Genomic DNA, 13,242 nt, shown 5'->3' with positions numbered 1-13,242 from the left:
ACCTTGGGCCCAGCCCATGACGAAGATGGTACCAGTGGCTCTATGCTCCCCCATGCGGAGCCGACACTTCTGTTGCGGGGCTTGGGGCCCCTCTTCGAGTCCTTCCTCCTATTCGGGCGATGTGGCCCCCTTTGACCCAGCAGCCTCTTCCCCAGCAGCCTCGGTCCCGTCAGCCCTGGTCCCGGCAGCCACGACCCCTAGCGCCTCAAGCTTAGCGATCTCTTCATTAACACGCTCCTCCTTTGAGGAGTTCCCTTCATTGTCATCACCAGCTGCCGCGACAGCCTTGATCCTTCGGGCTTCCTCAAGCCTGCTACGGATGTACTCCTGCTCCTCCTCAGTGGTGCCCTTGGTGAAATCCGTCTCCTTCCTGGTGGCTCTCTGCTCTAAGCTTGAGGCCCAATTCATCTCATCCTCCAAGCTGGGCAGCTGCCAGTCTGCTTTGACTCCATTGGCATTGCAATCTAGCATCCACTTGAGGATTTGGTCCAACGCAGAGTTGATGTGCAATGGAACAATCCTTGCCAGCAAGTGAAAGGTGTCAGCTTTGTGGAAGATTTGCTCGCATAGCCAGGCATGACTCATGGCTATCAGATTATTGGCAACGACAAGATACATCCACATCTAGTCCGCGGCGTTCTTGTACTCCCAAGCGAAGCGGTCCCATTGCTGCAGCGGGGCAATGCAACATCGGAGGAAATCAGCACCCACATGCTCAATGGTGAGCCCGACAGCCTTGAGATAAGCAACCCTGTTCAATGTTGTGTAGAGTCTCTCATCAGTTTCTCTTGGGTCGCTCGAGTCCTTGCCGTGCACCACGCACTGGTCGGCAGCTGGCAGAACGGATGGGCTTCCGAGTCCTTGATCCAGCACCAATCCCCTCTCCACTCCTCCCACTTGCCTTGCAGTTGCCCTCCAAGGTAATCCCAATATTCTCTCTTCCCCCGCGGAATCCATGATATGTTTCTCGAAAGGGATTTATCCTTGATGTGGGGGTGTAGAAGTGGCAGAACAGATCCAAATTGGGGGTGAATCCGACAAAATTCTCGCAAAAATGGGTAAACACCGCCATGCATGTCATTGCATTGGGCGTGAAATCCAACAAGCGAAATCCAAAAGCGTACATCATGGCGCTGAAGAAATCAAAGAAAGGGAGAGAGAGCCTGCAGTAAAAGTAGGCGCAGAAGAATGGATATGAGTCATTTGGAACATTGGATCCGTCAGGAATGACGACTTGCTCTCCATGCCCTTTAGTTTTTCTCCCCCGCATATAGGAATACCTCCGAACCAAGGTATTGTCGTATAGATATGACGGCGAGAAGACCACATTCTCCTACCCCCACTGGACCAGAGCTTCAGCTTCCCTCTTCTTCTCCTCTGCCCTCGGGTCTTCCGGCTTGGCCGCTTGCTGTCCCTTCATGGCTCTCTTCTTGCGCTCTATTACCTATGGATGGCGAGTAGGGGAAGATCTGGAGGTGGGGGAAGAGGGAGTGGCGGCGGAGGCAGTTTTCATCGAGAGGAAGAAGATGAAGCGAGAAGGGCGAAAGGCATGAATGAGCAACGCTCCTTCACGTCCGCTCTGTTTTATTGGGACAATGCGAGGGGCCTAGCTCTCCACTATCAATACAAAAAACTACACTTCTGTGATGATACGTGTTTGTCACAGTAGGTCACATTTTCTGTCATGCATGTACATCCATGGCGATTTATGACAGAATCAAGATAGTCATACATGTGCTGTCCTAGAAGTGTTCCATAACAATACCAAAATATCATCACGGAAGTGTTCACTTCATGACGATAAATGACGCGTCATGGAAGTGCTTTCGTCAAGGGTAACCGACACGTGGCATCCACCGTAACGGGTCGCCGTTAAGCTATCGGATCCGGTTTTGGATCCGATAACCCATTAATAGCAACGACCAATGGCGATTTTCCATGTGTAAAATTCTCATTGGCCGAAGGGAACATGTCTCAGCTCGTCACTAGGTCAGATAGGCACCTATGAGATGTCGACACGTCCGACGGCCCAACACTGGCCCATTTAGCTTACGAAGGCCGGCCCGTTTGACTTGGTCAGAAGCTAGCGAGCCGGCCCATGAAAAGCCTGTTAACGGTCTGTTCGCATATAACCCATTTTACGGCCCGATAACTCACTGCCCATTATGGCGTTCCCGAAATCGGCCCAAGGTGTCATGTGGGCCGTCTAGTATAATACCAACCCGTTTCATTTTTGGCCCATGTATGGCTCACGACGTCTTTCGGCCTATACGAGGTCTTCCGTATCTTTGGGCCCTTTAGTGGGCCACGGTGACTCTGGCCCATAATAAATAGTAAATTTCTTTATGCCCAGTAACGACCCATGATTCACATGGGCTGTTTCCAGCCCATGTTAGCTTTCGGCCTACTGACGGCCCATACATTCTTGGGCTCCTTTCCGGCCGTCGATTACTTCCAGCCCATTACTGGCATGTTCCCTTAAATGGGCCAAATTCGGCCCGAGGTTAGAATCGGCAAGTTTGTGAACTGTTAACCCATTGCACCATTTCCAGGCCATCCTGTATTCTGGCCCATTAACGACCCGTTATGCCTATGAAAGAATTAAGTCTTTGTTGTCTTTCGACCTGTTAACGCGTTACCATGCTGGTCCTATACCAATTACGCCCGTTTATGGCCCATGTCGGCCCATTTATCCGACGGCCCAAGGCCCAATGATTCTATGACTCGTTGGAGGCCCATTTATCCGACGGCCCGTAGGAGGCCCTGATGTCTACTATGAAACTTTATTCTTGTAGACTCGTGTTGGGCCTCCAAGCATAGAGTTTTGTAGGATAATAGCAATATTCCCTCAAGTGGATGACCTAAGGTTTATCAATCCGTGGGAGGTGTAGGATGAAGATGGTCTCTCTCAAACAACCCGGCAACCAAATACAAGAAATCTCTTGTGTCCCCAACACACCCAATACAATGGCAAATTGTATAGGTGCACTAGTTCGGTGAAGAGATGGTGATAAAAGTATAATATTGATGGTAGAAATATATTTTTATAATCTGAATAAATAAAAAACAGCAAGGCGGCAATTTATAAAATGGAGCAAAAACATATTGCAATGCTTTAAAATGAGGCCTAGGGTCCTTACTTTTGCTAGTGCAATCTCTCAACAATGCTAATATAATTGGATCATATAACCACCCCTCAAAGTGCGACGAAGAATCACTCCAAAGTTCCTATCTAGCGGAGAACATAAGAAGAAATTAGTTGTAGGGTATGAAACCACCTCGAAGCTATTCTTTCCAATCGATCTATCCAAGAGTTCGTACTAAAATAACACCAAATAATTTCAGATTCATAATACTCAATCCAACACAAAGAACCTCAAAGAGTGCCCCAAGATTTCTACCATAGAAACAAAGACAAGAACATGCATCAACCCCTATGCGTAGATTACCCCAATGTCATCTTGGGAATCCACGAGTTGAGTGCCAAAACATATATCAAGTGAATCAATACAATACCTGATACGTGTCCAACGTATCTATAATTTTTGATTGCTCCATGCTACTTTATCTACTGTTTTGGACTATATTGGGCTTTATTTTCCACTTTTATATTATTTTTGGGACTAACCTATTAACCGGAGGCCCAACCCAGAATTGTTGTTTTTTGCCAGTTTCAGTGTTTCAAGGAAACAAAATATCAAACAGAGTCCAAACGGAATGAAACCTTTGGGAACGCGATTTTCTCACCGAACGTGATCCAGGAGACTTGGACCCTACTCCAAGAACTGCTAGAGGCGGTCACGAGGGTGGAGGGCACGCCCCTGGGCGCGCCCCCCTACCTCGTGGGCCCCCTGTTGCTCCACCGACATACTCCTTCCTCTTATATATACCTACGTATCCCCAAACGATCAGAACAAGAGACAAAAACCTAATTCCACCGCCGCAACCTTCTATATCCACGAGATCCCATCTTGGGGCCTGTTCCGGAGCTCCGCCGGAGGGGGCATCCACCATGGAGGGCTTCTACATCAACACCATAGCCCCTCCGATGAAGTGTGAGTAGTTTACTTCAGACCTTCGGGTCCATAGCTAGTAGCTAGATGGCTTCTTCTCTCTTTTTGGATCTCAATACAATGCTCTCCCCCTCTCTCGTGGAGATCTATTCGATGTAATCTTCTTTTTGCGGTGTGTTTGTTGAGACCGATGAATTGTGGGTTTATGATCCAACTTATCTATGGAAAATATTTGATTCTTCTCTGAATTCTTTTATGTATGATTGAGTTATCTTTGCAAGTCTCTTCGAATTATCCGTTTGGTTTGGCCAACTAGATTGGTAGTTCTTGCAATGGGAGAAGTGCATGGCTTTGGGTTCAATCTTGCGGTGTCCTTACTCAGTGACAGAAAGAGTTGTAAGGCACGTATTGTATTGTTGCCATCGAGGATAACAAGATGGGGTATTTATCATATTGCATGAATTTATTCCTCTACATCATGTCATCTTGCTTAAGTTATTACTCTGTTTTCAACTTAATACTCTAGATGCATGCTGGATAGCGGTCGATGAGTGGAGTAATAGTAGTAGATGCAGAATCGTTTCGATCTACTTGTCACGGACGTGATGCCTATATACATGATCATTGCCTAGATATACTCATAACTATGCTCAATTCTATCAATTGCTCAACAGTAATTTGTTCACCCACTGTAGAATACTTATGCTCTTGAGAGAAGCCACTAGTGAAACCTATGGCCCCCGGGTCTATTCTCATCATATCAATCTATATCACTTTATTTACTTGCTTTGTTTTTACTTTGCCTTTACTTTTTACTTTGCATCTATCTATCAAAAATACCAAAAATATTATTTATCATCTCTATCAGATCTCACTCTCGTAAGTGACCGTGAAGGGATTGACAACCCCTAATCGCGTTGGTTGCGAGTAGCTATCGTTTTGTGTAGGTACGAGGGACTTGTGCGTGGTCTCCTACTGGATTGCTACCTTGGTTCTCAAAAACTGAGGGAAATACTTAAGCTACTTTGCTGCATCATCCTCTCCTCTTCGGGGAAATCCAACGCAGTGCTCAAGAGGTAGCAAGAACAATTTCTGGCGCCATTGCCGGGGAGGCTCACGCAAGCAAGTCAACTATACCAAGTACCCATCACAATCCCTATCTCTCGCATTACATTATTTGCCATTTGCCTCTCGTTTTCCTCTCCCCCACTTCACCCTTGCCATTTTATTCGCCCTCTCTTTCCCAATCTCCTCCTCTCTTTCCCGTTTGCCTTTTCTCTTTGCCTTTCTGTTTTCTTGTGTGTTGGATTACTTGTTGCCATGGCGCAAGATAATACCAAATTGTGTGACTTCTCGAATACCAATAATAATGATTTCCTTAGTACTCTGATTGCTCCTCTTAATAATGATGAGTCTTGTGAAATCAATACCGCTTTGCTGAATCTTGTTATGAAAGATCAATTCACCGGCCTTCCTAGTGAAGATGCCGCTACTCATCTAAACAATTTTGTTGATTTGTGTGATATGCAAAAGAAGAAAGATACGGATAACAATATTGTCATGTTGAAGCTATTTCCGTTTTCGCTTAGAGATCGTGCTAAAGTTTGGTTTTCATCTTTGCCTAAAAATAGTATTGATTCTTGGAACAAGTGCAAAGATGCTTTTATCTCTAAGTATTTTCCTCCCGCTAAGATCATCACTCTTAGGAACGATATCATGAATTTTAAACAACTTGATCATGAGCATGGTGCCCAATCTTGGGAAATAATGAAATTGATGCTTCGCAATTGCCCTACTCATAGTTTGAATTTATGGATGATCATACAAAATTTTTATGCCGGATTGAATTTTGCTCCTAGAAATCTTTTAGATTCGGCCGCGGGAGGCACGTTTATGGAAATTACGTTAGGAGATGCTACCAAATTGCTTGATAATATTATGGCTAATTATTCTCAATGGCACACCGAAAGATCTTCTAGTAAAAAAGTGCATGCTATAGAAGAAATCAATGTTTTGAGTGAAAAGATGGATGAACTTATGAAGATGTTTGCTCCTAAAAATACTCCTCTTGATCCCAACGATATGCCTTTATCTACTTTGCTTGAGAATAATAATGAATCTATGGATGTGAATTTTGTTGGTAGGAATAGTTTTGGAAACAACGCGTATAGAGGGAATTTTAATCCTAGGCCTTATCCTAGTAATCCTTCTAATAATTATGGAAATTCCTACAACAACTCTTATGGAAATTTTAATAAGATGCCCTCTGAATTTGAAAGTAGTGTTAAAGAGTTTATGAATTCAGAAAAGAATTTTAATGCTTTGCTTGAAGAGAAATTGCTTAAAGTTGATGATTTGGCTAGGAACGTTGATAGAATTTCTCTTGAAATTGATTCTTTAAAGCTTAGATCTATTCCTCCTAAGCATGATATCAATGAGTCTCTCAAAGCCATGAGAATTTCCATTGATGAGTGCAAGGAAAGAACCGCTAGGATGCGTGCTTCCAAAGATGCCTTTATTAAAGCGTGTTCTTCCAATTCCTATGAAAATCAAGATGAAGATCTAAAAGTTATTGATGTGTCCCCTATCAAATATTTGTTTTGCAATATGAATCTTGATGAAACTGAATATGATCTTCCTTTACCTAGAAGGCGTTCTAAGAATTCGGAGTTTCTAGATCTTGATGATGAATTTGATGAAAGTGGGATTGAAAGAAATAAAAACCTAGATGTTGCTAAACCCACTATTTTGGATCTCAAGGAATTTAATTATGAAAATTGCTCTTTGATTGGTTGTATTTCCTTGTTGCAATCTGTGCTAGATTCTCCTCATGCTTATAGTCAAAATAAGGCCTTTACCGAACACATTGTTGATGCCTTGATGCAATCTTATGAAGAAAAACTTGAGTTGAAAGTTTCTATCCCTATAAAACTCTATGATGAGTGGGAACCTACTATTAAAATTAAAATTAAAGATTATGAGTTTCAAGCTTTGTGTGATTTGGGTGCTAGTGTCTCTACTATTCCCAAAGCTTTGTGTGATTTGCTAGATTTCTGTGATTTTGATGATTGCTCTCTAAACTTGCATCTTGCGGATTCCACTATTAAAAAGCCTATGGGAAGAATTAATGATGTTCTTATTGTTGCAAATAGGAATTATGTGCCCATAGATTTTTATCGTTCTTGATATAGATTGCAATCCTTCATGTCCTATTATTCTTGGTAGACCTATCCTTAGAACGATTGGTGCAATTATTGATATGAAGGAAGGGAATATTAGATTCCAATTTCCCTTAAAGAAGGGCATGGAATACTTCCCTAGAAAGAAAATAAAATTATCATATGAATATATCATGAGAGCCACTTATGGATTGCCTACCAAAGATGGCAATACCTAGATCTATCCTTGCTTTTATGCCTAGCTAGGGGCGTTAAATTATAGCGCTTGTTGGGACGCAACCCAATTTTATTTTGTGTTTTTTGTTTTTGCTTCTGCTTAGGAATAAATAATCCATCTAGCTTCTGTTTGGATGTGGTTTTATCTTTTAGTTAGTGTTTGTGCCAAGTAGAACCTATAGGATAACCTACGATGATAGTTGATTTGATTCTGCTAAAAAACAGAAACTTTGCACACATGAATATAATTTTGTTAAATCACAACGTGCTTTTGCATTGATTCTTTTTGCTTCTGTTCAATAAACAAATTTTCCAGGACTTCCTATTTTGGTAGAATCTTTAGAGTTCCATAAGTTTGCGTTAGTTACAGATTGCTACAGACTGTTAGATTCTGTTTTACGTGTGTTGTTTGCTTATTTTGATGAATCTATGGCTAGTAAAATAGTTTATAATCCATAGAGAAGTTGGAATACAGTAGGTTTAACACCAAAATAAATAAAGAATGAGTTCATTACAGTACCTTAAGTAGTTCTTTGTTTTCTTTCTCTAACGGAGCTCACGAGATTTCTGTTGAGTTTTGTGTTGCGAAGTTTTCAAGTTTTGGGTGAATTCTTTTGATGGATTATGGAACAAGGAGTGGCAAGAGCCTAAGCTTGGGGATGCCCATGGCAACCCCAAGATAATCCAAGGACACCAAAAAGTCAAAGCTTGGGGATGCCCCGGAAGGCATCCCCTCTTTCGTCCACTTCCATCGGTAATTTACTTGGAGCTATATTTTTATTCACCACATGATATGTGTTTTGCTTGGAGCATCTTGTATTATTTGCATCTTTGCTTGTTAGTTTACCACAATCGTCCTTGCTGTACACACCTTTTGAGAGAGCCATACATGATTTGGAATTTGTTAGAATACTCTATGTGCTTCACTTACATCTTTTGAGCTTCATAATTTTTGCTCTAGTGCTTCACTTATATCTTTTAGAGCACGATGGTGGATTTGTTTTAAAGAAACTATTGATATCTCATGCTTCACTTAGATTATTTTGAGAGTCATTAATAGCATGGTAGTTTGCTTAATGTTAATATACTTAGTGTTCAAGATATGTGAAACTTTCTTTTGAGTGATTTGAATACTAAGATAAGTTTGATGCTTGATAATTGTTTTGAAATATGGAGGTGATAATATCAAAGTCGTGCTAGTTGGGTAATTGTGAATTTGAGAAATTCTTGTGTTGAAGTTTGCAAGTCCCGTAGCATGCACGTATGTTTAAAGTTGTGTAACAAATTTGAAACATGAAGTGTACCTGGCTTGTGCATCCTTATGAGTGGCGGTCGGGGACGAGCGATGGTCTTTTCCTACCAATCTATCCCCCCAGGAGCATGCGCATAGTACTTGATTTTTGATGGCTTATAAATTTTTGCAATAAGTATATGAGTTCTTTTGACTAATATTGAGTCCATGGATTATACACACTCTCACCTTTCCGCCTTTGCTAGCCTCTCCGGTACCGTGCATTGCCCTTTCTCACCTTGAGAGTTGGTGCAAACTTCGCCGGTGCATCCAAACCCCGTGATACGATACGCTCTATCACACATAAACCTCCTTATATCTTCCTCAAAACAGCCACCATACCTACCTATCATGGCATTTCCATAGCCATTCCGAGATATATTGCCATGCAACTTCCATCATCATCATCATGACATACATTACTTTTGTCATATTGCCATTGCATGATCATGTAGTTGACATCGTATTTGTGGCAAAGCCACCATGCATTATTTTTCATACATGTCACTCTTGATTCATTGCACCATCCCGGTACACCACCGGAGGCATTCATATAGAGTCATATCTTGTTCTAAGTTTCGAGTTGTAATCCTTATGTTGTAATCAATAGAAGTGTGATGATCATCATTGTTAGAGCATTGCCCAAAAAGAGAAAAAAAGGCCAAAAAAAGAGAAAGGCCCAAAAATAGAAAAAAAAGAAGAAAAAGAAAAAAAGGGAAAAAAAGAAAAAAAAAGGGGGGGGGGGCAATGCTCCTATTTCTTTTTCCACACTTGTGCTTCAAAGTAGCACCTTGTTCCTCATGTAGTGAGTCTCATAAAGTTGTACTTTTCATACTAGTGGGAATTTTTCATTATAGAACTCGGCTTGTATATTCGTACGACAGGCTTCCTCAAATGCCCTAGGTCTTCATGAGCAAGCGAGTTGGATGCACACCCACTAGTTTTCTTTTGTTGAGCATTCATAGCTCTAGTGCATCCGTTGCATGGCAATCCCTACTCCTCATGTTGACATCAATTGATGGGCATCTCCATAGCCCGTTGATTATCCTCGTCAATGTGAGACTTTCTCCTTTTTTGTCTTCTCCACACAATCCCCATCATCATATTCTATTCCACCCATAGTGCTATATCCATGGCTCGCGCTCATGTATTGCGTGAAGGTTGAAAAAGTTTGAGATTATTTGAGTATGAAACAATTGCTTGGCTTGTCATCGGGGGTATAGAAGTTGGTAATATCTTTGTGTGACGAAAATGAAGCATAGCCTAACTATATGATTTTGTAGGGATGAACTTTCTTTTGCCATGCTATTTTGAGAAGACGTGATTGCTTTGATTAGTATGCTTGAAGTATTATTATTTTTGTGTCAATATGAACTTTTGTCTTGAATCTTTCGGATCTGAATATTCATATCACAATTAAGAAGATTTATATTGAAATTATGCAAAGTATCACTCCACATCCAAAATTCTTTTTTATCATTTACCTACTCGAGGACGAGCAGGAATTAAGCTTGGGGATGCCTGATATGTCTCCAACGTATCTATAATTTTTGATTGCTCCATGCTACTTTATCTACTGTTTTGGACTATATTGGTCTTTATTTTCCACTTTTATATTATTTTTGGGACTAACCTATTAACCGGAGGCCCAACCCAGAATTGCTGTTTTTTTGCCTATTTCAGTGTTCCGAAGAAACGGAATATCAAACGGGGTCCAAACGGAATGAAACCTTCGGGAACGTGATTTTATCACCGAACGTGATCCAGGAGACTTGGACCCTACTCCAAGAAGTGCCAGAGGCGGTCACGAGGGTGGAGGGCGCGCCCCCCTGGGCGCGCCCCCCTACCTCGTGGCCCCCCCTGTTGCTCCACAGACGTACTCCTTCCTCCTATATATACCTACGTATCCCCAAACGATCAGAACAGGAGCCAAAAACCTAATTCCACCGCCGCAACCTTCTGTATCCACGAGATCCCATCTTGGGGCCTGTTCCGGAGCTCCGCCGGAGGGGGCATCCACCATGGAGGGCTTCTACATCAACACCATAGCCCCTCCGATGAAGTGTGAGTAGTTTACTTCAGACCTTCGGGTCCATAGCTAGTAGCTAGATGGCTTATTCTCCCTTTTTGGATCTCAATACAATGCTCTCCCCCTCTCTCGTGGAGAACTATTTGATGTAATCTTCTTTTTGCGGTGTGTTTGTTGAGACCGATGAATTGTGGGTTTATGATCCAGCTTATCTATGGAAAATATTTGAATCTTCTCTGAATTCTTTTATGTATGATTGAGTTATCTTTGCAAGTCTCTTCGAATTATCCTTTTTGGTTTGGCCAACTAGATTGGTAGTTCTTGCAATGGCAGAAGTGCTTAGCTTTGGGTTCAATCTTGCGTTGTCCTTTCCCAGTGACAGCAGGGGCAGCAAGGCACGTATTGTATTTTTTCCATCGAGGATAACAAGATGGGGTTTTTATCATATTGCATGAATTTATTCCTCTACATCATGTCATCTTGCTTAAGGCGTTACTCTGTTTTTAACTTAATACTCTAGATGCATGCTGGATAGCGGTCGATGAGTGGAGTAATAGTAGTAGATGCACAATCGTTTTAATCTACTTGTCTCGGACGTGATGCCTATATACATGATCATTACCTAAATATACTCATAATTATGCTGTCAATTGCTCAACAGTAATTTGTTCACCCACCATAGAATATCTATGCTCTTGAGAGAAGCCACTAGTGAAACCTATGGCCCCCGGGTCTATTCTCATCATATCAATCTCTATCGCTTTATTACTTGCTTTGTTTTTTACTTTGCCTTTTACTTTTTACTTTGCATCTATCTATCAAAAATACCAAAAATATTATTTATCATCTCTATCAGATCTCACTCTCGTAAGTGACCGTGAAGGGATTGACAACCCCTAATCGCGTTGGTTGCGAGTAGCTATCGTTTTGTGTAGGTACGAGGGACTTGTGCGTGGTCTCCTACTGGATTGATACCTTGGTTCTCAAAAACTGAGGGAAATACTTACGCTACTTTGCTGCATCATCCTCTCCTCTTCGGGGAAATCCAACGTAGTGCTCAAGATGTAGCAATACTCCATTGTCACCACGAGTATTCATATGCAAGACATATATCAAGTGCTCTCAAATCCATAAAAGTTCAATTCGATAAAATGAATTCTCAAAGGGAAAACTCAATTCACAACAACATAGAGAGGGGAAAACACCATATGCTCCGACTATATTAACAAAGCCCGCGATACATCAAGATCGTGCCATCTCAAGAACACGAGAGAGAGAGAGAGAGAGATTAAACACCTAGCTACTGGTACAAACCCTCAGCCCCGAGGGTGTACTACTCCCTCCTCATCATGGAGGCCGTCGGGATGATGAAGATGGCCAACAAAGACAATCTCCCCCTCCGGCAGGGTGCCGGAACGGGGTCTAGATTGGTTTTCATGGATACAGAGGCTTGCGGAGGCTGAATTTCTGATTTAGGGTTACCCCGAGGATTTTTGGAATATTTTGTGATTTATAGGGCAAGGAGGGGGTGTGGGAGGCCACCGAGGTGGGCACAACCCACTTGGGCGCGTCTGGGCCCCCATGCGCGCCCTGGTGGGTTGTTCCCCCCTTGGGGCACCCCCCAGGTCCTTCTCTAGCCCATTGGGTGTCTTCTGGTCCATAAAAAGTCCACAAAAAGTTTCGCGGTGTTTGGACTGCGTTTGATATTGATTTCCTGCGATGTAAAAAACAAGCAAAAAACAGCAACTAGCATTGGTCACTGGGTCAATAGGTTAGTCCCAAATAATGATATAAAGTTGCTATAAAATGATTTTAAAACATCCAAGAATGATAATAAAACAACATGAATACTTCATAAATTATAGATACGTTGGAGACATATCAGCATGCCCAAGCTTAATTCCTACTTGTCCTCGAGTAGGTAAATGATAAAAGAAATAATTTATGAAGTGTGAATGCTAGCAAAGTGCACAAGTTTGATCAATGATTATTTCAATCACTTTTCCTAGCATCATAACAACAACTCTTTCTCATAAAACTCATCATGCTAAAGTAGCAACCAATTCACATGTTAAGGTTCAAACAATGATTTCTCTTGAAACTCAACAACCTATATTCTTAGTCACCAAACAATTGCAATTCAACTTATTCAACAGAGTCTAAGTAAGAGCTCCACATACTCGACCATCATATAGTCTTCTATGATTGCTAACACTCACCGCATACACATGAGCAAAACGTTTCAACCGGACACATAGAAAGATAGGGGCTTATAATTTCGCCTCCTAACGTATTCACCTCAAGGGTGATGTCAAAAATAATAACTCATGCTACCCATATCCAACTGGATATATGTGCCTAGATCTTTCCTCACCGCATGATTCTTGCCAAAAGAGAAAAATAAAAAGGAATAGAGAGAAAAACTTTGACTCTTGAATAAAATTAATACAGAAAAGTAAAAGATAGGCCCTTCGTAGAGGGAAGCAGAGTTTGCCATGCGCTTTTTGTTTGTAT

The sequence above is a fragment of the Triticum dicoccoides genome, chromosome 5B (assembly GCF_002162155.2).
Source record: "Triticum dicoccoides isolate Atlit2015 ecotype Zavitan chromosome 5B, WEW_v2.0, whole genome shotgun sequence".
Taxonomy (NCBI): Eukaryota; Viridiplantae; Streptophyta; class Magnoliopsida; order Poales; family Poaceae; genus Triticum; species Triticum dicoccoides.
The sequence above is the reverse complement of the archived record's forward strand: the minus strand, read 5'-3'. Positions refer to the sequence as shown.